Source organism: Clinocottus analis, unplaced genomic scaffold, assembly GCF_023055335.1.
Source record: "Clinocottus analis isolate CAN_PGR_092001 unplaced genomic scaffold, fCliAna1.0.p SCAF_16, whole genome shotgun sequence".
Lineage (NCBI taxonomy): Eukaryota > Metazoa > Chordata > Actinopteri > Perciformes > Cottidae > Clinocottus > Clinocottus analis.
In genome coordinates, this window is record NW_027175887.1 from 5,745,031 (window position 1) to 5,758,465 (window position 13,435).

Consider the following 13,435-nt stretch of genomic DNA (forward strand, 5'->3'; position numbering starts at 1 on the left):
GTCCCGTGGTGTATGTTATTGATCGGCAGTGGTATTCAGAGGAGGAAGCAGAGAAGATTTGTTTTACGAACACACAGAGCAACTATATGAAGCGCTGACGCTGGAGTGCAGGAAATAGGTGCCAGCAGCATGACATCTGAGTTTGGGTCAGGCGCCACGAGGTTTCAGGAAACATCCAACTGAAAGCCACATATAAAAATATATAGATATGTATACTTTATTCATCCCTAGGGTTCAATTTGTTGGTAGCAGCAAGCAAAGTTACAGAGTAAACATACAAATATTAACTATGGAAAATACTTAATTCCAACACAATAAAATAGCATTTAATTTAATTGTGAAGTCAAACGTGGAATTTAGATTATAGTAAAATATATATATGTGTGTATATATATTAAAAAGAAATAATGTGGAGATAAATAAGTAGACTAGATAATAAACAGAAATTAGAAACGTTATTGCCGACACCTGAAAAGGGGGCGGAGCTATCGGCTCCGGAAGTAGCTGCGGGGAAAAGTAGAAATCTGACAGCGTGAGAAGCGTGACGCTGTGCAGAAAGAACAGACACATCTGCAGACACGGAGAGGCAGCCGGTAAGGGAGAGACACTTTGTTGGTGATGGCCACCATATAGAATGACGGGTGCGCTGGAACGCGCGGCGCGCCTCCGCAGCACATCTACGTGTGGCAGCGTTAATTGTTTGTAAACATGTTGGTGGAGGCACAGCTGATGCGGTGAAATGTCGCTTGTGTGTGGGTTGATGGCACGGGTGTTTTGATTTCATACAAAGGGTGCTTTCTGAAATGTGGCTTTTTTCTGTTTTATTTAAGGTTTTTCACCCTTAGTCGCGGAAAGGGAGCTTTGCTAAATGGGAGCTTTTTTTCAGTGAAATGGAAAATTTCGACTTCATGAACTGAATCTCAAAAATAAAAGGAGATAAAAAAGGGAAAAGTTGTTTTTTTTCATTGGAGTGAAGTCCAGTTAAATCCGAGTGGATGGGTCAATCCCTTTCAAGTGGGGAAATGCACTAAACAGCTGACAGAACTTGACAGTGAAAAACCGTGCGACCAGTAACTGGACCAATAACGGGAAAGTCTGGAAAACCAGGAGAAGGAAATCTGGGAGCTTGAGCTGGAACAGCAGAAGCAATAAACTGGAATCCTGGGGAAAGAAGACAATCAAGTGAACGCATATGAAGCATTGAAGTAGTACACATCTTCTCAACTGTAATCATCGACTGAGCGGATTCAAACATGGCGGATCAAGCTGCTGAGAAGTCAGTTGAGCAACTTAAGGTGGAGCGGACTACAGCAAAAAGATTATTTACACGCTTAGTCAATAGCATAACCAGAACCTATAGAGAAATGTCTGAAAAGGAGCTCGTAGACAGTTTCAAGAACGTCATAAAAGAAGCTGAAAAAGTCATGTGCGCAAATGAAGATGTGGAGACTGGATTCATTACAGAACTGGAGGCGGAGCTGGAACCGGAGGAAGATGCTGTGCTAAGTAAACAGCAGAAAGCCGACATAGCAAAAACCTTCAATGAGTGTGATGAAAAACTACGAGAGGTCAAAAGTCTGATTCAGGAGGCACTCTGGGATAACTTCGGAGAGGTTGAATTATCAACAGCAGTGCAGGCAGCAGAGGAAGTGTGTGAACATGCCGCTGATGCACGGCCCGATGGTAGCCAGGAGGCATACAACTTCATGCTCAACCACCTGCAGGGACTGGTAAAGACCGCAAAAGAGGCGTGTAGTCGGTGGAAACAATGGATCCCACCGAATGAGCAGAAGGAATTTCAGAGCCGTATGAAGAGGTTGGAGCTCCTCCTTCCCAAATTGATTTCCAAGAAGGCTGACTACATGGAGGACAGGAAAGAGGAGGAGGGTCAGAGGCCACTTGAGCCCACGGCGGCCACCATCAGACTGAAACCAATAGCCCTGCCAAAGTTTACGGGAAATAAACGTGATTTCCACAGGTGGAAAAAGGACTGGGAAGCGCTCCAGAAGCAAGGTGAGCCAACCGGCTCGAGAGAGGTGAGAAAGTTTCAGCTACTGGACAGTCTTGATGAGAGAATCGCAAGAGACCTTCGCCTGACCAGCTATAACACTGCAGTTGACATTTTCCGCGTCCTGGAGAACCGCTATGGCAATAAAATTGCTATTGCTATTGATATAGTGGAGGAGTTGCAGAGAATGCCAGCTGCCAAAAGTCATCAGCCACGAAAGATAGTGGAGCTGATCCAAGCCGTGGAAAAGGCGCTTCAGGATTTGAGCGACCTTGGGGACACGGGTGCAATTAAAAATCCTCTGGTAGCGAAATCAATAGAGAGTAAACTTCCAGAAACTCTAAAGAAGGAATGGCTCGTCTATGTCGCTGACAGGAGGAACGCGGTGGCAGCAGGGAATCGTTTTGACAGTCTCCTGGCATTCCTCAAAGCGCAAGAGAGCATATATGAGCAGCTCGAGCAGCTAAGAGAGGAAGAGCCGAATAGGAAAGAGACCAGAACCGAGCCAAGATATGCTAGAACCAAGTCTACCAAATCAGAAGATGACCAGTTGGGGTGCGTAGTCTGTGGTGACGGAAAGCATAAGAAAAAACTCTACTTTTGCAACCAGTTCCGTGCACTGAGACTAGCCGAGAAGACGGCTGCAGTAAGAAGATTGGGAGCATGCAAGAGATGCCTTGAAGTTCATGAGGACGCTTCATACTGTAAAACTGACTTTCTATGTAAGAGCCAAGCCTGCAAAGAAGAGCACGCTCCTGAGCATCATTTCTCACTGTGCCCTAATGCTACAGGGAGAAGAAGCAGCATCACAGAGAAAAAGCACAGATGCGGCCCAGGGAGGGATACAAGCAGGAGGAGACATACGGAAGATCAGGAGGAGTTCCTCAAGAAGCTTTCACCAGAATTGGCAAAGCAATGTCGGGATGTGTTCTCCAACGCTACGTCGAGAGTGCTCAGCACCACAAAGGATCCACCAGGTCTTCTTGTGGAGAGTGGGCTGGAGGAACTACCAGTGCTTATGATGCTCCTCGAGGTCACCTCAAACGCTGGTCAAAAAATCGGGACATTAATTGATTTGGCCTCCGACACTAATTATATAACCCACTGTATGGCAAGCAAACTGAACCTCAGGAGGGAGGAAGTTACACTTGTGGTCCATGGAGTTGGAGGGATGAAGGTTCGAGTGGAAACGAAGCGGTACCTTCTAAGGATCAGAGTGAGGACTTCCAAGGGCACGCTCAGGACCCAGCAAATGGTTTGCTATGGGCTGGACAGAATAGCAAATGTCCACAGGAATGTGACGCCAGAGCAGCTGCAAAGCTTTTTTCCAAACATACCACAAAATGAACTTGTGAGACCCAAGCAAGTGCATCTGCTCATAAGCCACAGGGAAGGACAACTAGCCCCACAACGGATCAAAGCTGTCGGAGACCTTGTACTGTGGGACGGACCACTAGGGAAGACTGTGGGCGGAACGCATCCTGACCTCTTTGAGGAGCTCCATATATCAGCCCATATGTCCAAAACACACTTTGCAAGGTCAATGAGAGCGGCAGCTGTAAGGTATGAGGAACTCACCAGCGTCAAGTCAAGTACATCAACCACCAGGAAAGATTTCCTTGAATGGTGGAAATGGGACAGTATTGGTGCAGCATGTGAGCCGAAGTGCGGGGGTTGCCGCTGTGGGAAATGCCAGCCAGGCGGCAAAGGAATGACTCTTGCTGAGGAGAGGGAGGTCGAACTGATAAAGGAAGGCCTCACCTATGTCAAAAGCGATAGCCACAGCAAGGATCCCCATTGGCACTCCAGGTATCCTTGGCTAGAAGATCCAGCCTCTCTGCCTGACAACAGAAGGGCAGTCGAGGCTACATTTCTGAGAACAGAAAAGCAGCTAGCCAAGGAACCAGAGTGGAAGGTTGCCTATGCTGAGCAAGTGCATGACATGGTTGACCGAAGGGCGGCAATCAAATTGACAAAGGACGAAATAAAGGACTGGAAAGGACCAGTGTGGTATGTGAGTCACCTCATTGCTCCTAACCCACACTCTGTCACAACCCCAGTCAGACTTGTGTGGAACAGCAGCCAGAAGTGCAAAGGGGTGAGCTTGAATGACCTACTGATGAAAGGACCAGATGTCCTCAACCAGATCCGCGCTGTCCTGCTAAGATTCAGGTGTGGGGTACATGCTGCCCTGGGTGATGTCAAGAAAATGTACAACTCTGTTTGGTTGGAGGACCGAGAGGTACATCTGCATAGATTCCTCTGGCGCGATTCAGAAGATCAAGAGCTGGCTGAATATGCAATCACGAGAGTAAACATTGGGGACAAGCCAGCGGGGTGCATTGCGCAGCTGGCAATGCGTGAGACTGCCAACCTTGCACGTTTCATCCACCTCAGCGTGGAGCGCCAGGTGCTCCAGGAAGACAGCTATGTTGATGACATTCTTACATCCCACAATAACCTGGACCAGCTTAAAACCATCACAGAAAATATAGAGCAGATCCTGGGAGCTGGCGGTTTCGAACTGAAGCCGTGGGTCTTTTCTGGGCAAGATGAGAGGACTGGTCGGAAGGACGGGCAGGCAAGGGCCGAGACAAAGATTTTGGTCCTGCCAAACCAAATGGGTGAGGATGATAATAAGGCGCTCGGACTTGGCTACATGGTGGACGAGGACAAACTCCACGTCATGACCGCTATCAATTTCTCGAAGAGAAAGAAGAAAATGAGAAGTGGCCATGACCTTCACCATGGACAGGTCAGAGACCAGATGCCCAATCCCCTTACCAGGAGAGAACTGCTCAGCCAGGTTTCCGGGCTGTATGACCCAGTCGGCCTGGTAACCCCTGCCAAGCAAAAGGGAGCTATTCTGGTTCGAAGGGCGTTCCAGGAAGCAAAGACTGGAAAATGTCCAGTAAAAGACACATGGGATGTAGCACTCTCAGATGGCCTCCGGGAAGATGCAATTAGGCTCTTCGAAGAATACATTCAGCTTGGAGAAATCATGTTCACCAGAGCACTAACACCTCCATGCTATGTTGACAAACCCTGGGCAATCACATTCTCAGATGGAAGCGAACATAGCTATGGAGCAGTCATGTATTTGAGATGGAACTCGAACCAAGGCCCAATTGTTAGGCTGGTAGAGTCCAAAGCTAAGTTAACTCCCTTGGACTGTAAAGGTGATGCTGTGAAGGCAGAGATTTGTGGGGCAGTGTTTGCCTCGAGGCTGAAGAAGTACTTTGAGCTGCACAGCCGAATCCGGACGGAAAGGTGGTACCATCTTGTCGATAGCCAAACAGTTCTCGGTGCAGTGCAGCGAGAAAGCTATGGCTATCAGACGTTCTTCGCAAATCGGATCGGAGAAATTCAAAACAGCACAAATATTCACGACTGGTGGTGGACCTCTGGCCAGCAAAACGTCGCTGATATAATCACCAGAGGGGCCAGCCCGAAAGACCTGGATGAGGAGTCAAAGTGGCAAAATGGGCCTGAGTTCCTAAAGCTACCAGCAAGTGAGTGGCCAATCAAGTCAGCAAAAGATCTAGCAAGCGCTGCCAGGGAGAGCATTAACAAGCTGCAGAAAAAGACATTTGCTGCTGCGACGAGAGCCAAAGCGAAAGAAGCTGAGTCAGATCGACACCGAGCAAGAACTGAACAAAGAAGACCACCAGCGGGATCAACCGTCCTAGACCTCGTGGACGTCAAGCGCTTCAGTAGCTTGACTCAACTGGTCAAAACAATTGCATGGATCTGGAAAGCAGCAAAAAAGTTCATGGGACAAAATCGAGCCGTAGAGAGCTCAAAGTGGGAGGCAGTCTCTTCGGCAGGAGTCGTCGCAGTCAAAGAACGAGAAGACGTCCTAAGAGATATCTTTCTTGCGATGCAAGAAGGCGCAACCTTCCCGAGCACCACGACAGACAGACTGGTAGTCTATAAGGAGGAAGACTCCGGGCTATTAGTTTGTGGTGGGCGAGTGCAAATCTTCAAAGAAGATCAAGTGGCAGTCCCTATCCTACCCTATAGCACATGGGTATCCACACTGCTTGCTCGGGAGGCCCACCAAGAGAGTCACGATGGAGTGGCTGGAACCCTGCTCAAGATGAGAAAGAGGGCATGGGTCATACGAGGAAGGAGGATCGCCCAAAAGGTTGTTGATGGCTGCATAATCTGCAGGAAGGCAAAGGCAAGAAAATGTCAACAAGTAATGGGTGACTTGCCGCCTGAAAGAACAGAACCTTCTGCGCCTTTCAAATTCACAACCATAGACCTATTTGGACCATACCAAGTCAAGGATGATGTGAAGAAGAGAGTGAAACTAAAAGTCTGGGGCGTGGTCTTCTGCTGCATGGCCAGTAGAGCCATCCACACAGAGTTGGTAAACACAGTATCAACAGAAGGGTTCCTGATGGCCTACCAAAGATTCACAGCAATCAGAGGACACCCAAGGAAGATCTGGTCAGACCCAGGCACCAATTTCATTGGAGCAAAACCAGTCTTGGAGGAGCTTTACAGGTTTCTGGACAGCCTAAACAAACCAGCCTTGTTTGAGAACGCGGCCAAAAATGGGACGGAATGGATGTGGAAAATCAACCCAGCTGACTCGCCACACAGGAATGGTGCTGCTGAAGCTGCTGTACGCATCATAAAGAGAGCACTCCAGACCCTTGGAAGGGAGTCCGAGCTCACATACAGCGAGTTCCAGACAACTCTTCACATAGCAGCCAACCTGGCCAATGAGCGCCCAATTGCATCTTCCCGGAGGCCATCTGAGAGTGCTACATCCCATGTGTCTTTTACTGGACATTTTCCAGTCTTTGCTTCCTGGAACGCCCTTCGAACCAGAATAGCTCCCTTTTGCTTGGCAGGGGTTACCAGGCCGACTGGGTCATACAGCCCGGAAACCTGGCTGAGCAGTTCTCTCCTGGTAAGGGGATTGGGCATCTGGTCTCTGACCTGTCCATGGTGAAGGTCATGGCCACTTCTCATTTTCTTCTTTCTCTTCGAGAAATTGATAGCGGTCATGACGTGGAGTTTGTCCTCGTCCACCATGTAGCCAAGTCCGAGCGCCTTATTATCATCCTCACCCATTTGGTTTGGCAGGACCAAAATCTTTGTCTCGGCCCTTGCCTGCCCGTCCTTCCGACCAGTCCTCTCATCTTGCCCAGAAAAGACCCACGGCTTCAGTTCGAAACCGCCAGCTCCCAGGATCTGCTCTATATTTTCTGTGATGGTTTTAAGCTGGTCCAGGTTATTGTGGGATGTAAGAATGTCATCAACATAGCTGTCTTCCTGGAGCACCTGGCGCTCCACGCTGAGGTGGATGAAACGTGCAAGGTTGGCAGTCTCACGCATTGCCAGCTGCGCAATGCACCCCGCTGGCTTGTCCCCAATGTTTACTCTCGTGATTGCATATTCAGCCAGCTCTTGATCTTCTGAATCGCGCCAGAGGAATCTATGCAGATGTACCTCTCGGTCCTCCAACCAAACAGAGTTGTACATTTTCTTGACATCACCCAGGGCAGCATGTACCCCACACCTGAATCTTAGCAGGACAGCGCGGATCTGGTTGAGGACATCTGGTCCTTTCATCAGTAGGTCATTCAAGCTCACCCCTTTGCACTTCTGGCTGCTGTTCCACACAAGTCTGACTGGGGTTGTGACAGAGTGTGGGTTAGGAGCAATGAGGTGACTCACATACCACACTGGTCCTTTCCAGTCCTTTATTTCGTCCTTTGTCAATTTGATTGCCGCCCTTCGGTCAACCATGTCATGCACTTGCTCAGCATAGGCAACCTTCCACTCTGGTTCCTTGGCTAGCTGCTTTTCTGTTCTCAGAAATGTAGCCTCGACTGCCCTTCTGTTGTCAGGCAGAGAGGCTGGATCTTCTAGCCAAGGATACCTGGAGTGCCAATGGGGATCCTTGCTGTGGCTATCGCTTTTGACATAGGTGAGGCCTTCCTTTATCAGTTCGACCTCCCTCTCCTCAGCAAGAGTCATTCCTTTGCCGCCTGGCTGGCATTTCCCACAGCGGCAACCCCCGCACTTCGGCTCACATGCTGCACCAATACTGTCCCATTTCCACCATTCAAGGAAATCTTTCCTGGTGGTTGATGTACTTGACTTGACGCTGGTGAGTTCCTCATACCTTACAGCTGCCGCTCTCATTGACCTTGCAAAGTGTGTTTTGGACATATGGGCTGATATATGGAGCTCCTCAAAGAGGTCAGGATGCGTTCCGCCCACAGTCTTCCCTAGTGGTCCGTCCCACAGTACAAGGTCTCCGACAGCTTTGATCCGTTGTGGGGCTAGTTGTCCTTCCCTGTGGCTTATGAGCAGATGCACTTGCTTGGGCTCCCTTCCAAGGGTCTGGAGTGCTCTCTTTATGATGCGTACAGCAGCTTCAGCAGCACCATTCCTGTGTGGCGAGTCAGCTGGGTTGATTTTCCACATCCATTCCGTCCCATTTTTGGCCGCGTTCTCAAACAAGGCTGGTTTGTTTAGGCTGTCCAGAAACCTGTAAAGCTCCTCCAAGACTGGTTTTGCTCCAATGAAATTGGTGCCTGGGTCTGACCAGATCTTCCTTGGGTGTCCTCTGATTGCTGTGAATCTTTGGTAGGCCATCAGGAACCCTTCTGTTGATACTGTGTTTACCAACTCTGTGTGGATGGCTCTACTGGCCATGCAGCAGAAGACCACGCCCCAGACTTTTAGTTTCACTCTCTTCTTCACATCATCCTTGACTTGGTATGGTCCAAATAGGTCTATGGTTGTGAATTTGAAAGGCGCAGAAGGTTCTGTTCTTTCAGGCGGCAAGTCACCCATTACTTGTTGACATTTTCTTGCCTTTGCCTTCCTGCAGATTATGCAGCCATCAACAACCTTTTGGGCGATCCTCCTTCCTCGTATGACCCATGCCCTCTTTCTCATCTTGAGCAGGGTTCCAGCCACTCCATCGTGACTCTCTTGGTGGGCCTCCCGAGCAAGCAGTGTGGATACCCATGTGCTATAGGGTAGGATAGGGACTGCCACTTGATCTTCTTTGAAGATTTGCACTCGCCCACCACAAACTAATAGCCCGGAGTCTTCCTCCTTATAGACTACCAGTCTGTCTGTCGTGGTGCTCGGGAAGGTTGCGCCTTCTTGCATCGCAAGAAAGATATCTCTTAGGACGTCTTCTCGTTCTTTGACTGCGACGACTCCTGCCGAAGAGACTGCCTCCCACTTTGAGCTCTCTACGGCTCGATTTTGTCCCATGAACTTTTTTGCTGCTTTCCAGATCCATGCAATTGTTTTGACCAGTTGAGTCAAGCTACTGAAGCGCTTGACGTCCACGAGGTCTAGGACGGTTGATCCCGCTGGTGGTCTTCTTTGTTCAGTTCTTGCTCGGTGTCGATCTGACTCAGCTTCTTTCGCTTTGGCTCTCGTCGCAGCAGCAAATGTCTTTTTCTGCAGCTTGTTAATGCTCTCCCTGGCAGCGCTTGCTAGATCTTTTGCTGACTTGATTGGCCACTCACTTGCTGGTAGCTTTAGGAACTCAGGCCCATTTTGCCACTTTGACTCCTCATCCAGGTCTTTCGGGCTGGCCCCTCTGGTGATTATATCAGCGACGTTTTGCTGGCCAGAGGTCCACCACCAGTCGTGAATATTTGTGCTGTTTTGAATTTCTCCGATCCGATTTGCGAAGAACGTCTGATAGCCATAGCTTTCTCGCTGCACTGCACCGAGAACTGTTTGGCTATCGACAAGATGGTACCACCTTTCCGTCCGGATTCGGCTGTGCAGCTCAAAGTACTTCTTCAGCCTCGAGGCAAACACTGCCCCACAAATCTCTGCCTTCACAGCATCACCTTTACAGTCCAAGGGAGTTAACTTAGCTTTGGACTCTACCAGCCTAACAATTGGGCCTTGGTTCGAGTTCCATCTCAAATACATGACTGCTCCATAGCTATGTTCGCTTCCATCTGAGAATGTGATTGCCCAGGGTTTGTCAACATAGCATGGAGGTGTTAGTGCTCTGGTGAACATGATTTCTCCAAGCTGAATGTATTCTTCGAAGAGCCTAATTGCATCTTCCCGGAGGCCATCTGAGAGTGCTACATCCCATGTGTCTTTTACTGGACATTTTCCAGTCTTTGCTTCCTGGAACGCCCTTCGAACCAGAATAGCTCCCTTTTGCTTGGCAGGGGTTACCAGGCCGACTGGGTCATACAGCCCGGAAACCTGGCTGAGCAGTTCTCTCCTGGTAAGGGGATTGGGCATCTGGTCTCTGACCTGTCCATGGTGAAGGTCATGGCCACTTCTCATTTTCTTCTTTCTCTTCGAGAAATTGATAGCGGTCATGACGTGGAGTTTGTCCTCGTCCACCATGTAGCCAAGTCCGAGCGCCTTATTATCATCCTCACCCATTTGGTTTGGCAGGACCAAAATCTTTGTCTCGGCCCTTGCCTGCCCGTCCTTCCGACCAGTCCTCTCATCTTGCCCAGAAAAGACCCACGGCTTCAGTTCGAAACCGCCAGCTCCCAGGATCTGCTCTATATTTTCTGTGATGGTTTTAAGCTGGTCCAGGTTATTGTGGGATGTAAGAATGTCATCAACATAGCTGTCTTCCTGGAGCACCTGGCGCTCCACGCTGAGGTGGATGAAACGTGCAAGGTTGGCAGTCTCACGCATTGCCAGCTGCGCAATGCACCCCGCTGGCTTGTCCCCAATGTTTACTCTCGTGATTGCATATTCAGCCAGCTCTTGATCTTCTGAATCGCGCCAGAGGAATCTATGCAGATGTACCTCTCGGTCCTCCAACCAAACAGAGTTGTACATTTTCTTGACATCACCCAGGGCAGCATGTACCCCACACCTGAATCTTAGCAGGACAGCGCGGATCTGGTTGAGGACATCTGGTCCTTTCATCAGTAGGTCATTCAAGCTCACCCCTTTGCACTTCTGGCTGCTGTTCCACACAAGTCTGACTGGGGTTGTGACAGAGTGTGGGTTAGGAGCAATGAGGTGACTCACATACCACACTGGTCCTTTCCAGTCCTTTATTTCGTCCTTTGTCAATTTGATTGCCGCCCTTCGGTCAACCATGTCATGCACTTGCTCAGCATAGGCAACCTTCCACTCTGGTTCCTTGGCTAGCTGCTTTTCTGTTCTCAGAAATGTAGCCTCGACTGCCCTTCTGTTGTCAGGCAGAGAGGCTGGATCTTCTAGCCAAGGATACCTGGAGTGCCAATGGGGATCCTTGCTGTGGCTATCGCTTTTGACATAGGTGAGGCCTTCCTTTATCAGTTCGACCTCCCTCTCCTCAGCAAGAGTCATTCCTTTGCCGCCTGGCTGGCATTTCCCACAGCGGCAACCCCCGCACTTCGGCTCACATGCTGCACCAATACTGTCCCATTTCCACCATTCAAGGAAATCTTTCCTGGTGGTTGATGTACTGAAGCCGTGGGTCTTTTCTGGGCAAGATGAGAGGACTGGTCGGAAGGACGGGCAGGCAAGGGCCGAGACAAAGATTTTGGTCCTGCCAAACCAAATGGGTGAGGATGATAATAAGGCGCTCGGACTTGGCTACATGGTGGACGAGGACAAACTCCACGTCATGACCGCTATCAATTTCTCGAAGAGAAAGAAGAAAATGAGAAGTGGCCATGACCTTCACCATGGACAGGTCAGAGACCAGATGCCCAATCCCCTTACCAGGAGAGAACTGCTCAGCCAGGTTTCCGGGCTGTATGACCCAGTCGGCCTGGTAACCCCTGCCAAGCAAAAGGGAGCTATTCTGGTTCGAAGGGCGTTCCAGGAAGCAAAGACTGGAAAATGTCCAGTAAAAGACACATGGGATGTAGCACTCTCAGATGGCCTCCGGGAAGATGCAATTAGGCTCTTCGAAGAATACATTCAGCTTGGAGAAATCATGTTCACCAGAGCACTAACACCTCCATGCTATGTTGACAAACCCTGGGCAATCACATTCTCAGATGGAAGCGAACATAGCTATGGAGCAGTCATGTATTTGAGATGGAACTCGAACCAAGGCCCAATTGTTAGGCTGGTAGAGTCCAAAGCTAAGTTAACTCCCTTGGACTGTAAAGGTGATGCTGTGAAGGCAGAGATTTGTGGGGCAGTGTTTGCCTCGAGGCTGAAGAAGTACTTTGAGCTGCACAGCCGAATCCGGACGGAAAGGTGGTACCATCTTGTCGATAGCCAAACAGTTCTCGGTGCAGTGCAGCGAGAAAGCTATGGCTATCAGACGTTCTTCGCAAATCGGATCGGAGAAATTCAAAACAGCACAAATATTCACGACTGGTGGTGGACCTCTGGCCAGCAAAACGTCGCTGATATAATCACCAGAGGGGCCAGCCCGAAAGACCTGGATGAGGAGTCAAAGTGGCAAAATGGGCCTGAGTTCCTAAAGCTACCAGCAAGTGAGTGGCCAATCAAGTCAGCAAAAGATCTAGCAAGCGCTGCCAGGGAGAGCATTAACAAGCTGCAGAAAAAGACATTTGCTGCTGCGACGAGAGCCAAAGCGAAAGAAGCTGAGTCAGATCGACACCGAGCAAGAACTGAACAAAGAAGACCACCAGCGGGATCAACCGTCCTAGACCTCGTGGACGTCAAGCGCTTCAGTAGCTTGACTCAACTGGTCAAAACAATTGCATGGATCTGGAAAGCAGCAAAAAAGTTCATGGGACAAAATCGAGCCGTAGAGAGCTCAAAGTGGGAGGCAGTCTCTTCGGCAGGAGTCGTCGCAGTCAAAGAACGAGAAGACGTCCTAAGAGATATCTTAACGAGACCAACAAAGGAAGCAAGAGCAAGTCGTCCGGTCCAAAGCGAACAGAAGGAGAAGATCCAGTCTACTATTCTTCACAGGGACGTCAGGCGGTTGGTTGTCCTACTACCGACTGAAGACCAGAACATCCCTACGTAGACGTTAAAAACTCAAGTGGAATTGCAGTTTGCCTCGAAAGTTGGCGATCTCCTCAGTGGTTCCATGGGGAGATCGAGTGGGAGGTGTGAAGTCAAACGTGGAATTTAGATTATAGTAAAATATATATATGTGTGTATATATATTAAAAAGAAATAATGTGGAGATAAATAAGTAGACTAGATAATAAACAGAAATTAGAAACGTTATTGCCGACACCTGAAAAGGGGGCGGAGCTATCGGCTCCGGAAGTAGCTGCGGGGAAAAGTAGAAATCTGACAGCGTGAGAAGCGTGACGCTGTGCAGAAAGAACAGACACATCTGCAGACACGGAGAGGCAGCCGGTAAGGGAGAGACACTTTGTTGGTGATGGCCACCATATAGAATGACGGGTGCGCTGGAACGCGCGGCGCGCCTCCGCAGCACATCTACGTGTGGCAGCGTTAATTGTTTGTAAACATGTTGGTGGAGGCACAGCTGATGCGGTGAAATGTCGCTTGTGTGTG